The 16,469-nt window shown below is 42.2% G+C and overlaps 1 protein-coding gene across 4 annotated transcripts in view; it reads left to right on the top strand.

Moving 5' to 3' along the window:
- The window catches only part of Jph1 (junctophilin 1), an 81,227-nt gene that overhangs the window by 40,175 nt on the left and 24,583 nt on the right, over window positions 1–16,469 (top strand). The gene's annotated exons all lie outside the window — the stretch shown is intronic.

Here is a 16,469-nt window from a genome sequence, read left to right as displayed (position 1 = left end):
AGCAAAGGCTGGCATAGTACCTTAGAGAAAGAAGAGAAAAGCAGGACAACCGGCCACTTTCTTACTAGAAGCGCGCTCAGGAAGAAGACATAGCATCTTATCTAGGTTGGAATTAGCTATCTCGAAGCTCAGAGCACTGAGGAATGTATGGGGTTTGTCTTGAGTTGTGTTTTGCTGATATTCAAATCATAATTATATTTGGTACCACTTGTGTGCCTTCCAGGAAAAACAGGCATCTCTGTTTTGATCCGTTTTCTTCATCTCGGTTTTACCACTGCAGAGATAAGTATGAAAGTTTGTATCCCTGACTATGGCTAACCGAATAGTCTGCTAGTGGCTCTTCCTTTGTTGAGGACAGTTAGGAGTGGTTGGAGTTAATTGGTGAGTCTCTGGGTGAGCACTGTTTTAACATATAACATTTCTAAAGTGGTTTTCCTGAGTAGTCTAGGAGACAGAGCACAGGCTATTGTCACTACCTGCTTGAGTAGTAAAGCGGTTAATATATATATATATATATATATATATATATATATATATATATATGTTATATTATAATATATGTTTTATATATTTATTATGTAAGACATTATATATATTGGTGGGGGCAGTACTAAAGATTGCACCCAGGCATCGTCAGTACCAGACAAGAGCCCTGCCACTGAGCTATATCCCAGCTTAATTGTAAATTGATTCAGCAAAGCCAACCAGGTAGAAACTTGATTTACGGCAGAAAAATTCTCATAGCCCAAGCAGTCCAAGTGAGTAGTGCCAAAGCAAATAAGCAGAAAGCCTGGTCTCGGCTTGAGCGCCCCTAGACCTGTCAGGGGATCTGTCTGTTGGGGTATTTCACCAAGCACACTAACGTATCAATGCCAGCATCATATAGTTTTGGCCTGACAAAACTCAAGGTCTATGAAGTACTGCTGAAAGCCGAACTCGTCTTTGATTCCTCCGGATGGAGTCTTAAGTCTGAATTTAGGCTGATATGGACTGAAACTGAATAACTGCTCCATACAAAGGTGTTTGATTTTATGTTTTCTTTAACTTTTACTTATTTAAGGACATTCCTAAAGTGTTAATGTGTTTTTCCTCTACAAAGCCACAGTGTAACTCCAGGTGAGGGGGTCCAGCTCCTGCCTGGCATAGAAGTCTAGTCTGACCCCTAGTCTGACCCCATGCAAAAGGACAGATGCAGAGGACCAAGCTAGAAGTCACACTCCCTATGGCCACTTCTCAAGGCTCAGGTACTTGAGAAAGCTTGCTCTGCATATGTGTGCAGTGTCCTCAAATGTACTCCCAATGGATACGTTGTATTTCATGAAATCCCTATCTGGAACTGGGTCCTTGGAAAATTATTCTGCGGATGTTCTAGCCACTCAGCCTGGAGCCAGTGGGTCTTTGCTTTCTCTTTCATTATTGCCCGTTTCTCTGTTTACTCCTGGAAGCAGCTGGTAACCGCTCTGTGGGTACCTGTCATAGCTCATCTTTCCAGGAGACTTCCACAGCTCCCACTTGAGGGGCAAATGCCTGGGGAAGCAGGGACAGAAGTGGAGGTGGTTTGTGTGATGGAGGTATAAGATACAGAATCTCACACATTGATTTGCCGCCAAAGCACAATTGGATTATGTCAAAAAGGGAAAAGGTGTCACGTGCATTAGCTGTTTCTCCAACTTAAATATAGCCTACTACCGCAACTTGTCCAGAGTTAAAATAGCTCAGAACAAGTGGCAAGTGGCAGGGAATGAGCCTCTCAGCCAGGAGATGGCAAAGGGATGGGAAAACAGGCTTTTGAGCTAGATCGTAAGGTGCGACAGCAGCAGGGTGGGGTCCTGCTTACAGTCAGCGTGGGTTCCCAGCGCATATAAGAACTTTGTTTACATGCTTAAATACCCCCAAGGCTGTTTCCAAGGCTGAGCAAAACGAGGCTATATTTTAAAAATAAGATCTCATGACTGAATTCCAATTTAATGATTTCACATCAGCAGTCAGGGGCAGTACTGTTGCGTTTAGGTTTCCAGGCAGACGAGACATGCTTAACCCATGAATTGAGTTACCCAGTCGCCCTGTAATGAAGACTTATTGGACAAAAGAACCTGCTGTTGCCGCTAATGAAATAATCCGAAAGTCTCCGCAGCCCTGGCTGAACGATCTGCCAGAACCGTGGGAGCAGTCGTCTCGGAATCTGCCGGTTAGACCCCCATTCCTAAAATGTTTGTGCTTGATTGTTAGATTTTTAATTCCAATTCTGTCCTATTCTGTTGACACTCAAAAAATTTTATTACAGGAGAATATATAGTTCAGTATTATCCCAAATGGAAATAAACAACCTTCAAATACCTGTATTACAGTAGCTGGTGTCTAATGAAAACAATTTATTATCTTACAGCATTTGATAGTTACAATTAATATGCTTAAATCGGTTATGATTACAAAGCAGGTTTTTCAATAATTTCTTTTTGGTTTGTTTTTGAGATTATAATTATATCATTCCCCATATATCCTTCCCTGCTCTTTTTCAAATCCATGGCCTCCTTTTCATTAGTTATTATTACATACATTTACATATATGTATATATATATGTATAATATATATTCTTAAATGCATAAATATAACCTCAGTGTATATAGTCTTACTTGTAGGTAGGTATGTTTTCAGAACTATTTTGTATAGGATAACCAATTGGTGTGTTCTTTCCTGGAGAAGACTGTTTTTCCTGTTCTCAGTATTCTGTGGTTGCCTGTAGTTCTTAGTGTAGGGTAAGCCTTCACCCTGTCCACTTTGGAATGTCTGTCGTTGTTGTCTTTGTTCAGATCATGTTAAAGCAGTCATGTTGATGAGACTGTGGGTTTGCTTCCTGACATATTAGGAAGCACAGCATCAGAGCACACTTCCTGATTCTCTGGGTCTTAAAATCTTTCCACCCCCTTTTCTGCAATGACCCCTGAGAATTTTGTTATGGGTTATATCAGTTAGGACTGGACTCCATAACTGTGCATTTTGATTGGTTGTAGTTTCTGTACTGGTCTCCATCTACTGCAAAAGAAGTTTTGTTTAGGGATGAGGACTGCACTTATCTGTGAGAGTAAAGATATATATTTAGAATGTAGTTAGAAATTGTTCTGATTTAGTAAAGGGAAGGTTGCAGATTTTCCTCCAAAATCCATGACCTCACTAGCCCTGGATAGTTGGCTATGTTTCCAGTACCAGGCGTGGTTTCCCTTCAGTTGAAGAACTTCTAAGTCCAATTAGAGAACTGTTAGTTAATGCCTCCACTGCGCCCTTAGGGTGATTGTCGTGTCGTGCTGGCTGTCTTTGGGTCCTAGGCATCAGAGCTGAAGAGTTGTTGGTGTCTTCAGTCCTTTGGACGTTTGCACGCACTTTCTGTCGGGTCAGTTAGAACTCAGCAGTCTCTGGGCCACTGGTTTGAAATGCATGGTGTCTTCAGCAATAAGACTCATGTTCCATCTCTGAGGAGCACACAAGTACAATAGCCATAACCTGTAATGTTTGGGGGAATCTCTTGGACAACCCTGATCAACAGTTCAAAAGAGGGCTTCTCGTGCCTGATATTGGAGGTTTCTTAGGTGGTCTTTAAATCCTGGAGAAAGCATTGTTAACCCAAATGAGAACATTTCATTTAAACTATCTATGTATATTTATACACAGATTTAACTTATATGATAATTATTTTTAAGTAAATAGTTAATAGTATGACTTTTTCAGGCATCCTTACTCTTAAATTATCCTTGATTTTCTGTATTTATTTCCCTCCCCCCTCTGTAATTTGAGCCCCCACTCCATTTTACCCATTTCTCTGATAAGATCATTGTTCCCTGCTGTTCCGTTATCTATTGCTCCCCTGCTCCCATATCCTGACACTGGTCCCTTTTTGCTTTCCTGGTTTCTGCAGTTTCTCTAGAATATGTTCTCATTGGGAGATTTGGAGCTAGGCGCCTCTGATGAGAGACAGCATGTGATGTTAGAGTTTCTCGGTCTGAATTACCTCACTCTGTGTTATCTTTTCTAGTTCCACCCATTTATCTGCAAAGTTCATGATTTCATTTTTCCTTACAGCTGAATAATATTCCAAAGCGTATTTGGGTTTTCACTATCCACCCGTTGTTTTAAGGACAGTTGGCTTGTTTCTGTTTCTTAGCTCTTGTGAATAGAGCAGCAATGGACATGGCTGAGCATGCATCTGTGAAGTAGAAGTGGGCTTACTGGATCGTACTGTAAATTTATTTTTGGTTTTCTGATTTGCCCCGTGGCTACACCAGATAGCGATGCCATCAACAGTGATTGAGAGGTCCCTTTCCTCCACAAGCCTGAGCATTTGCTGTCAATTTTTTTGTTGTTGTTGTTCATCTTTGCCACTCTTGCTGGGGTAAGATGAAATCTCATAGTTGTTTTGATTTGCATTCCCTGATTGCTAGGGGAAATGAACAATTTTTTTTTTTAGATGTTCATCAGCCTGAGAAAAGCTGTCAGGTACCGTATGAAACAGGCTGGCACTGGAACTTGATGCTAAGTAGCTCCCTGTCTCTCCAGGGTTCAATCTGACCTTTGTCATCTGTGCTGGATAAAAAGCAGGTTCTGAGTCCTTAACCTCAATGGAAGCAACAGTGTCTGTTCCCCTTTGCTCTTGAGGATGTCAGAATCCTGTGCCTCGAATTCTTCACGAGTGTTATGGAGAACTGGGGCTGACTCTCACACTGGTGAATTTTAATCCACGAGTGTCATTCCACCTCTCCCTATGGCACAGAGTCCAAGAATGCAGGCCCCATATTCCTCTGTGCCTGCATGAAGGGGTCCATCTGTTCCCGCTGGCAGGCCCAGTAGCTGCCAGTCCCCATGAAGACAAAGATGACAACATTTCATTTTCATTGCCGTCTTTTAAGAGGCAGCATGCAGTTTTATTTTGATGTCCATGAATTTATCTTCAAAACTACCTCTGCCCCCCACATTACAAATGTTATATTCACTTAGAAGTCTGAGGAGCAAACTAGTCGCTTTTATTCATGCATTCATTTCCACCCTTCTTTTCTCATTATCTTGGGACAAACTTGGTCCTGTTGTTAAGACAAACTTACCTGTTGATGATCAGGATAAAGATTATCCTCAAGATAGTAACATCACAAATGATGAAAGCATGTAGACACAATAGAAGGTTGTTGATTTCCACGAGAAAAATCAGAACTTTTTAAGAATCCAGGAGATATGGGATGACTATATTTTAGGCCCTCTGAGTCTCAGATTCCAACAGAAGTAAAGTAATTACCTGGTCTATGGGGCAGCCACTGGGATTCTCAGAGACCCTTCCAGTTTTCAAATGTGTTTCTGAGTATGTCTAGCAGAACAAGTTTTGAGCATTGTTTCAAAATCAGAGTTAATATGTCTGAATAATTCCTCTACGTTGTTTGATTATTTTCCATAACACAATTACATCAAAGGCTGGGGTTTTAAAGCAAATGTTGCCAAGGACTTCTTGGCTAAACCGCCAAATGATCCCTTTTCATGGACCAGGTGTGAAATAGAAGTGGCAGAACCACAGCGCCTACCAGGAAATATAAAGTGAAAAGACCCGTTCGTGAGAGAATAACCGTACCCCACGTTTGGGAATTTCTCACAAGGCAACACTTCCTTAAACTCTGCAGCTGCAAAGTGCATGCCTTGGAAACACTGAGGGCTAAGTGCCTAAAAAAGGTTTTATGTAACTAATTTCAATAGCTCAGGAACAGACCTGGTCCTGTCTCAGTGGAGCCAAGCAAGCCGGGACACTGCCCCTGTATTTTATTTGTAAGAGAATATCTGAACTGTGAACTCAAGATGTTCTCAATCATCATTTTGAAAGAGTAGAAGGAGGTGGCTTACCCTTTTCGTGTGTGTGTGTGTTCATATGGAGGCCATAGGTATGTTGGATATCTTTCTTATTGAAAGGTTTTCTTTCACTATTTTTTATTATTGGGGTGGTGGTGAAGAATGGTCTCGTTGTTCAGCCTTGGCTGGCTGGAATTCACTGTATAGACAAAGCTGCCTCAAATTCATAGAGATCTGCCTACCTTTACTTACCAAATGACAGGTATTTTTATTATTGTAAAGTGGTGGGCAGTGTAGGGAGGATGAGAATGTAAAAATGTGTGCATGCAAGTGCTCACTTGTACCCTTGAACGTCAGAGGCTGTGGATACTTCTAGAGCTGGAGTTACTGGCCTTGTGAGCCACCCAATTTGGGTTCTGGGACTTGAACTCAGCACTTCTGGAAGAGTAGCAAGTGCTCTTGACTCCTGCGCTATCTCTGCAGGCCCCAGATATATTTCCTGATTGGTCTTCACCTTATACATTAAGCCAGGGCCTTTCACTTGAATCCAGAGCTTACTGATCAGGCTAGTCTGCCTAACTAGACAATACCCCATCCAGCTCAACCCACTCCTGAAGCTAGGATTACAGGTGGGCCACGAGCCACTCCCCGCATTTACATGAGAACTGGGAATTCCAACTCTGGTCCTCATGCTTAGACTTTGCCTGCCCGAGTCATTTTCCAGGCCAATAATATTTTAATGCTTAAATAGCTATTGAGCACTGCAGAGTGTGCATGTAGAAGCATTAACAGGAATAAGTAGGGACTAGGTCAACTCTGAACTAATCACCTGGTCAGTTCGTCGTTGACTGAATTTCTCAGATACCAGCCTATATTCCTGACTCGTGACCTATATCATCTTCTGATGCTCCCTTTCCTTAACTTGTACCCACAGTGGACCATCAGCAAAGGATGAGAAGCAGAACACTGAGGTAGAAATACACACAGTGTTGACATTTTTAATTCCCAGCTGCTACCTGAGTTCTGAAGGTTGCCAGGCGCTTACCTTGGATATCCAGATGTTCGTATAAAGTGTCAAGGGGAAATGGTTTTGATGATTCTGTGCAGTTTGATTTTTGTAGAATATGCACTCATTTTTTAAAAAGTAATTTAGTTCACCTGTTTCTAAAAGCCTGCTGACTGACAATTTGAACTTAAAAAGCTTCCAAAAGAAAGTCACATTCAAAATAAGCAATTTCTACAAAATCTACCATAGAAAAGGACAGATGCTGTGTTGCAGTCAACTGACCCCACCCTGAGCTCTGCATTTGTATGACTTTGACATTCATCAGCTTGTCTTCTATAGCCCTGACTGCCTCTGGCCTAGAGGCTGTTGCTGGTGGCTGTGGCCAGTTTCTCCTGCCAGGACTCCAGGGAGAGTTCCACCCTATCCCCTAGTCTCTGTCCCGAGTCTCTGTCCCAAGTCTCTCTGCTCAAAGGCCACCTTTGACTTCTCTGCTTCTCCTTCCAAATCTTCAGATCTTTAAGTGCCCCCACTTTCCCATGCTGTCCCTTAATTTCTGCAGAATGGAATAATGGGCACTTACGTTTTAAGTACGCTAGATTCACTCTGAGAGTTCAAATAGCTCAATCCTGATTCCACGGCAACTTTGAGTTAATATCGCCACCTGTAAAAGCAGGTAAGGAATGGAGGTGCAGCTAACATGAGGTGAGCTGGGCTGAGTGATGAAGTCTAGTTCCAAAGCCCTTGCTACAACCTCTCTTTAAACCTTAAGACCCTTTTTTAAAAACTGTAAAATGTTGGATCAGCTCATCACAGTCTTCCCCTTCACCCTTGCACCCCATCTGTGAAGTGACTCCACTTGTCCTCTTCTCAGAATTCCTTCATGTTCTCCTATTCATCAAGCATCTTTCTCCCCACCTCCCAAGAGCTCTCGTTTGTAAAATGTGAGTAAATCATCTTTCACCTTGACCCAGCTAATTCCTCTGGTTCCTGTCCAATTTTCTTCCTTCCTTTCTGGGTCAGAACCGGCTAGTATGTGGCCCCCACCTGCTTCTTCTACTCCCTCTGCCCAGTTCCTCAGCAGTTCCCTCCCATCTGGCTTCAGCAGTGGCCTCCTTATTCAGACTGCCTCCTCGAAAGGGTCTTATCAAGCCCAGATGTCTTTGCTTGGCCTTTTCCCAGCACATGCCGGGATTGACAGGCCATTCCTCCCCGTGAGTCTGTCCACGCTCGTGCCCAGAGCCTTCTCATTAAGCAGTCACTCGGGCTGAGAGAACTACAGCTGCCCCAGAGAAAAGACAGATTTGCCTGTGGCCATTAATTCCTGAACAGTGTACAGGGCTTACCAAGGAAACTGGTAAGGAATTTACTTTGTAAACTCAACGATCTAATTGTCTACAGCCACCTATCAGTTACACTATTCCTTACCCCATTGGGTCCCTAGGTCACTTTAGGTTCAGTCTCAGTTTCTTGATACACTTTTTCTCGGGTTCATCCACCTTTTATTGAGCCCCTCATAGTCTTCATACTTCTTTTGTAACTTAGACCTGGAGTTTGCGTCACAGCCCTGTATTTGTAGCCATAAATGCCTGTGTCGTGTAAACATCTACTTGTCTAAAACATAGCTTGTCATCACCTTCAACCAATAGTAGGGCCTGCACAATGTCTCCCTGTGGTGAAGTCATTCATCCGGACACCTAGATGCAAATCTCAGGGTAATCGTTGACATTTCTCTCCTCAACCATTTGTCCCCTCCGCTAATGTTTTTGCAGGCAACCTCTACGCCATACTTTCTGTTCAAAGCTAGCTAAATGGATGTGTTTCAGCGCTCCGACATACCTTTCCTAACCTGTCCACTAAAGATAACTGCTGACCAGAGCTGTCCCCCTCCTTAGGATTTTAGCCTTGGCTGGGATTAGCACAGTGACTTCTCAACTAATAGCAAAACCTTCTTGGAGTCCCCTCTTTAGCTTCTGGACTCATTGGATTCTCTGTAGATACTTATGCAACATTGGTTTTCTTTTTAATTGTCAAGTGTTTGTAGTGTAAGTAAGCCTTGTTAAGTATAGTGTTCAATAGAAGCTCAGTCATCTTGTCATGCAACCCTCCTTTGGGTTTTTCACCTAGAAAAAGCACCCTTCCCCGTTTCCTCTCCCTCCCTTCAACCCCTAGGAAACCATCTTTCATTTTCTTCATATGGATTTGTCTACTGTGCGTGCCTCATATAAAACTGTCTCTTTGTGACTTATTCCATTTTGTTTAAGATCCTCAAGGTTTATGCATCCAATATCACAGATCCCCATTTCTTAACGACTGAACAATGTGCTTATATTATTACTGCTTTTTTATTCATCTCTTGGTCCAAGGGTGGTTTCCTATTAAAAGGATGCTCTGCTCATGGCTCTAACAACAACAAAATTGTTGAGATACTGCTTTGATTGGGCTTGTCCTTGACAGTAGAGCTGGGGCATCATGTAAAATAAACACATCATGAAGAGCATGGCCTTTTCCCGCATTTAATTATTTTTGTACATTTGTAGAGAACTGTCTCTTTAAGTCCTTTATCGGTTTTTAAATTTTCTTTTGTTGAATTAAGAATTACTTTATATAGTCTGTATGCCAGCATCTGTTTTTGATTTGGTATAGCCTCCTTCATCTAATGGAATGCAGATATTTGCATTTTAAAAAGGTGTTTTAATCTAATATTAAATGACAGTGTTCTTGAACTTGAGTGGTCCTCACTGAAAGAACTTCCCTTCAAAAACAATTTTAAGAATAAAGCATCCCAATCTTGTATTAGATTTCTAGTGATAAATCTTAGACAAATGTCACACAAAAAATTTGAAGTGAACCAGGTATGGTAAAGCATGACATTGATTTCAGCACTCGTGATGCTACGGCAGGGGGATTGTTGGAGGCCAACCTAGGTTATAGTCTGTATACAGACTATATACTCTTGTAAGCAAGAGTCTGTATAAATCCATAAATAAATAGCTTAGTGGCGAGGCACTTGCCTAGCATATGCATGGTCCTGGGTTCAGTCTCTAGCAGCAAAAACAAAGGAGAAAGATTGACATAATCCAGAGAAGTAGAGAGGTGCTTCTGACCTGGCTATCAAGAACATGGGGTCTGTCGTGGCGCTGACGAGATGGCTCGGCAGGTAAAGATGCCTGCTGCCAAGCCCTACGACCCCAGCTTTGTAACTGGAACATGGCAGGAGAAGAGAAACAACTCCACATAAGTTGTCCTCTGCCTCCATGGGAATAACATGCCATTGTCATGTATGCATACATGCTCACAGAATCAAGCATAAATTAAAAATGATAATACAGCCTTTCAACTCATTAAGTCTTTAGGAAAATATTAGGCAATGAAGTTTTTAAAGCACTTAATAACGAGGACTTATTTTCTAAACGTTAATGTGTTCTAGAGATAAAAAATCTTATAAATGAAGACCGAACAGTCAACTCCAAGATCCCCGAATTATTACATCTGTCCCCATGGTATAAGCAGGCTGTGGGGCCAAAGCTGAGAAACCTTAGTAAGAACAGCAGATCATTGATCAAGGAATGGGCTATTTTGATTAAATATCCTGCCAGTTTCCAGAAAGCATCTACAGGGCATACTGGGAAGTGGTGTACATGAGCATTCCCGGCAGGGGCAGTCGGCTCAGAACCCAGAAACTACAGACGGTACCTGTGTGTGGGGACTGAGGATTATTTCACTCCGAGTTTCCTGGTAGCTTTTACAAAAGGAGAAACAGAACCAGTTTATCATCAGAGGCCAAATTGTTCCTGCCGCCACACAATGAGAGTGTTGTCTCCTCTGGCTCTTTATAAAATGACAATGATGACACAAAGGACAGCATTTTGTCAAAGGTGTATAAACATTTTTTTCAGATGAATCGTAGCTCCTTTTTCCTCTTGACCAAAAGCCAGGGGAATGGTTCTAATTACTGGAGTGTGTAGGCATTTCTTTGTTAGGAAATGTGCTTTACTTTGTGAGCTCATTGACAAGGATCACTTGAGGCTCTAAGGAGAGCTGGGCTAATCGTTGACTCTAATGCTTTCGAAGCCTGATTTCTAACATGTGTGCAAAGGTTTGGGCTCTGGAAACATCAAACACCAACCCTCACGAGCAATATTATGCCCCTTCATGTCCATCTTAGATCTAAATAGCTCTATTGCATGCCCTTTCATGGCCATGTTATATCTCAATAACTTGCTATCATTTTCAGACAAAAGGGAGCTGTCAGCTTCAACACTAGAAAATGTGTTAATGAGTCACTGTTAATATTACTTGTTTAAAATAAAAGCCTAAGAACTCAGTCCTGAAGTTACCATCCTAGGTCTTACTCTGTTTCATTTGTTTTTTTTTAAGGCATTTTGTGGAGAACACTAACATTCAAGAACTCATAGGTGGGAGACCTATGCGGTCTTCTGAGCCAGGGTAGAATAGTAGCAGTCTTGTCCCGTCTGGATTGAAATCCTCATCAGTCATGTCACTTAGCAAGTGTCTAAGAGCACGGAAGTCACTCCTTTGAGTCAGGGCATGCAGAGTGTCGCTGGACCAGTCTTTTCAGAGAACCACATCAAGACTGAGATGTGGCCTTCTTACTTGATCCTAGTGCCTGAGAATCAAGCCTCCAGTTGTATCTGAGTCTGCAGAGCCAGCTGCCTTTGTCCCTAGCCAGTGTTCCTTGCTCAGCAGACTAATTTCTTCTTTGAAAAGACTGCAACTGTCTGCATGGGATAATTGGTTTTCTCAAATCTAGGTCTCACATAAATGAGTAATGTCACAGTCTCAAAGAAAGGCCAACGGGTCATTTCTTTTTTCATTTTATTACACACAATGCCATAACCCCCTCCCCCCAAAAAAATTCTTGTTATTGCCAGGCACTTTCAAGAAAACCAGAAGGAAAAGAGAATTTGTTTGGGTGTTGATGGTGGAGAACTGGATGGTCTGACTCTGCCAAATCAGCATAGGGATACAAGCTCATTTGGCTGTGTCATCTGGTAGAGCAGTGTGGTCCTGAACCAAGACTTTGGTCTCTACCAACCAATTGCTTCTGTTTTTTAATTACCTGAAATAATTTTCTTTAACTATTTGAATGTCATAGCAAACCCCAAGGAAGACCCCTGAACCTATTAGATTGTGGCCTCTACCATTAAGTTTTAAGAATCAGATCATAAATTAACCATCACATATAATAATTTTTTTTAAATGTTATTTATTTATTATGTATACAATATTCTGTCTGTGTGTATGTCTGCAGGCCAGAAGAGGACACCAGACCTCATTACAGATGGTTGTGAGCCACCATGTGGTTGCTGGGAATTGAACTCAGAACCTTTGGAAGAGCAGGCAATGCTCTTGACCACTGAGCCATCTCTCCAGCCCCACATATAATAAAATTTAAAGTATACCAAAAGCAGCATATTTTCAAAACACTTTATCGTTGGGAAGAAAATGAATAAGATGTGCAGGTAGCAAACTCAGTAAATGCTAGATGTAGTTTCACCTTTAATGGAGTCATGTTGCCTTCTGGAGTCAAAAGACAGAGAGCAGACGTCTAAAGGGCCGTGCGCATTCCTTAGAGGAGTGTGCCCTGAGCCTGCCTAGGGTACTGCTGAATGGACTTTTTGTAAAAGCATTGTTAAATCAAAGGAACATGCCATGAATTATACTTTTTAAAACATTCAAGAAAATGAGGAAACTAGATGATTTTCTTTACAGAAAAGTGACATAAGAACTTGTAAAATATTTCAGTTATTAAAAGAAAAAAACTCAAGTTGTTGATGAAAAAATAAATTATTAGTTTAACTGTAATAATACTTAGCTTCCAGGTATCCTGGCTACTTGTGTAGCAGTGGCCAAGAGAGGAGCCAAGACAACTTCTGGGTCTCTGCATGTGAGAATTGTCCTTGTAACTTAGCCCACCCACCCTAAAGTTAAACCGCAGTATACTTAGGTCAGTGACTGCTGCCTCACTAATCGACATGATTTCTCACTTTTAATTACATCATTCTAGAAAATATGTGATAATGATGTGTGGAGCTTGAAACTGTGAGGAGCCAAAGACTGTAATATGCAAGAGGCCTTAAGAAGTGAAGGGGGAGAGGGAGAGGGAGAGGGAGAGGGAGAGGGAGAGGGAGGGAGAGGGAGAGGGAGGGAGAGAGAGAGAGAGAGAGAGAGAGATTCCGTACAACCAGCTGCAGCAAGAACCTGTGCTATGTGGCTTTAGCTGATTTACTCAGATTATATGTTCTCAGTCCCAACCCCAACAACAGTGTCAGGTCTGACCAGGCATCTGTGGGTTGGGAACTGGCCCTGGGATTTAAATAAATGAGTTCAAACATGAGCCAGGGCAACCCCAAAGCCTAGCCATGCCAGTGACCTTGACCCCAGCTGGTGGGAACATAACACAGAGAACATTCCTTTCTCCATTTCTCGTGACCAGATCCACCAAAAGTTCTCAGGCAGCACCCCCCTGGGCTGAGGGGTGGATGTGGTCTTGCTCATCTGGCCAGCTATAGGTAGTCCTGACTAATGCTGTAGCTAGGTTAGATGAAAAGGGCCGTCTGTCTGGACCTTCAGAAGAGGCAAGGAAAGTTAGTGGTGAATGAGGTTTCGCTGACTCTGAGCTTCCATAGTTTGTTTACAGGAAGGGTACACTGTACTGTTCAGTTTGCTGGGTTATAATATAGTGAAGAGGTAATACTTCTATTTTCTTTGACTTGACAGAAATGTGTTGCAGCTGTATCCGTATACATTGTTTAGTTTTGTAGATTTATTGAAGAGCAAGGAAATCACATTATAAGGCAGCATGACTGTACCCTTACGGCTTCATTAATTATGGTACCTAGACATAATTAGGTTCTAGCTAAGAATAGGAGCTAAGATGGAAAATCCTTCTGAGAAGGGAAAAAAGAATTGAAAGCTGAAAGCCTGTAAACAGGGGGTGCCCACTGGTTCTTGGGCATAGAATTAGTCAATCTGCCTCCTAGAATTGCCAAGGATGGTGCCTTACAAGGTCAGGACAGCCAGGCACTTAGGAATCTGTTCTCTTAAACTCCTGTTTCATTTTCATTTCAAATTTATAATGCTTCATCGACAGAAGCAATTAGCAATTTCCCACATGATGCAGAAATAATTTTTTGGATATGTGGAGGATGATCTGTTTATTTTTAATGCTTTCTTGGTTTTTGAAGTTATAATATCATTTTCCTCCATCTTTGTTGTTACATATATGTATGGAAAGACAGGAGAGGAAGAGACATTGATGGATGGATAGATAGATAGATAGATAGATAGATAGATAGATAGATAGATAGATAGATAGATAGATAGATAGACACATACATATGGTTTCCCTAAATATATAAAAAACAAACTTCTCAGTCAGTAAGTTTTACTTGTAAATGATGGTTTTTTGAAGCAGTTTTCAAGTTGGCCAAACTGCAGAGTTCTCACATTTTCTGCCCACCTTGGGCCCACACACATACAGCTTCCTTCTCTGGTGTCTTGGGTAAATTTGATGTAATTACTGAAGCAATGTTGACTCACTTGCACTAAAATCCATTGTTCATCTTCATGCCCACCCCTGATTATGTAAAATCCATTGCTTATATTAGACCTCCCCCCAGTGATGTCTATTCTACAAACTTCGACACATGTACCATCCATCCACTGCAGTGTGACGGAGTTGTTTCCCTCCCCTAGCCATGTCCTCTGCCTGTTCCCTCTCCCTGCTGAACCCTTGGCAGCCTTTCTGTCTTTACCATTTCTATAGTGTTGTAGTTCACTAATGTTTTATTGAAAATAGATTTTTTTATGCAATATATTCCTTAGTTCACTTATTATCAACTGGCAGCCCTGCTATTCCTAAAGAATCATCATTTATACATAAGTTAGACTTTCGGTAAATACTGGGTGCTCGGCGCAGCAAAGAACAGAAGGCAAAAGATCGTGGTCTTTGCAAAGCTTACAAATCTCTAGGTAGGCGTGAGATGAGCCCACAAGAGTCCAGGAGGAACGGGAGAGCGGGACCTCTGACTAATTAGTACTCTGGCCTCAGGTCAGACCCTGCCTTTCCGTTTTAAATCTAATTTAACCTGGGGAGCCAAGTTTCCTGGTCATCTCCAGCTGCCACTTTGTCTCCCCAAAGACCAGCTGGAGTATAGTGCCGTTTCCTGGGTCGCCCTCCCCTATTGTCAGAGATTAGTGTGAGCATTGCTTTCAGACTTTCAGACCAGTTATTCATAGTCCTGCCTGGAGCTGACAGAATATGGCAGGATGTCTACAGGGGCGTAAGAGTGGATGCCCACACCATTTAAACACTAACTGAACAAGTCGTTTGAATTTGGGACATGGACACACACACACAACCCAGTTCTCTGTCTATAATCTCCAGATTCTCTTTGGTCTGTCCTTAAGGAGCCTAATTTTTTTCGTCGTGTCGTGTGTGTGTGTGTGTGTGTGTGTGTGTGTGTGTGTGTGTGTGTGTAAAACACACCATGCAGGAAGGGCAGAGCACAGATTACAGGAGGTAGTTCTCTTGTTCCGTGTGTCAGCCTTGATAGCAAATGCTGAGCTATGTCAGGCTCAGTTCTTGTGTGTGCACACGTGTCTGTGCATACAGGTGAGCATGTGTGTTCAAGTATGCTTGTATACGTGGAGACAAGAGGACAGTCCTCTGTTGTTCTTCAGACACTGTCCACCTCATTTTTTTTTAATTGGAATCTTCTTTTTAATGCAGTATATTCTGATCATGGTTTTTCCCCCTCTCTTCCCAGATCTCCCTCACAGCTCCACCCATCCAACTCCATGCCTTCTCTCTCTCTCTCTAAGAAAAACAGGCAAAAAAAAAAAAAAAAGCACAAGAAACACCACACACACACACACCTCTACCTTACTTTTGAGCTAGAGTCTCTCACTGAACTGGAATGGTAGGGAGGCCAGGCTAGCTGCCAGGCGAGCCCCAGGCACTTACTTGTTTCCGCATTCCCCAGCACTAGAATTGCAGATATGTGCCCAGGTGTAGCTGGCTTATCTTTCCTGTTTTAATGTGAATTTTGAACTCACATCTTCATGCTTCCAGGGCAAACACATTACCAAGTGAGCTATCAACCCAGCCCAGGAAGCCCAACCCTTGTTCCCTCCTCTAAAGGTGCCTTACAAGTATGAGGGTGGACCAGGGAGGGGGTAGCAGACCGAAAGATCCATTTCATCCTCACCAGCTCTGCTTCACTGGGTTATTTCTGTTTCATATAAGATCCATGCCAAAAAAAAAAAAAATAGGTAAAACGCAGGCCAATAAGATGGCTCACCAGGTAACTTTGCGGACAAACATCATGATCTGAGTTCAGTCTTCAGAATCCACGCTTTGAAAAGAAAACCAGTTCCTACCAGTTATCCTCAGACCTCTCCACACTCCTAGTGGCACCCCACACATACACACAAAAATAACTTTCTGGAAAAGTTAAAGGCAAAGAAATTTTAAATTAGCTAAGTAGACACCTCACTAGCCCTCCTTGGCTTGCTGGTGAGAACCTGTGGTGTGCATCTCTTCCCGTTATAATACTCATCCAACAGCATCATGCTAGTGGCCTGAGATCGGCTAGAGCAAGAGTATCCACACATGGAAAT

Source organism: Microtus pennsylvanicus, chromosome 5 (assembly GCF_037038515.1).
Source record: "Microtus pennsylvanicus isolate mMicPen1 chromosome 5, mMicPen1.hap1, whole genome shotgun sequence".
NCBI classification, from domain to species: Eukaryota; Metazoa; Chordata; class Mammalia; order Rodentia; family Cricetidae; genus Microtus; species Microtus pennsylvanicus.
Note: the sequence above shows the minus strand (reverse complement) of the source record. Positions and strands in the feature narration are given on the sequence as shown.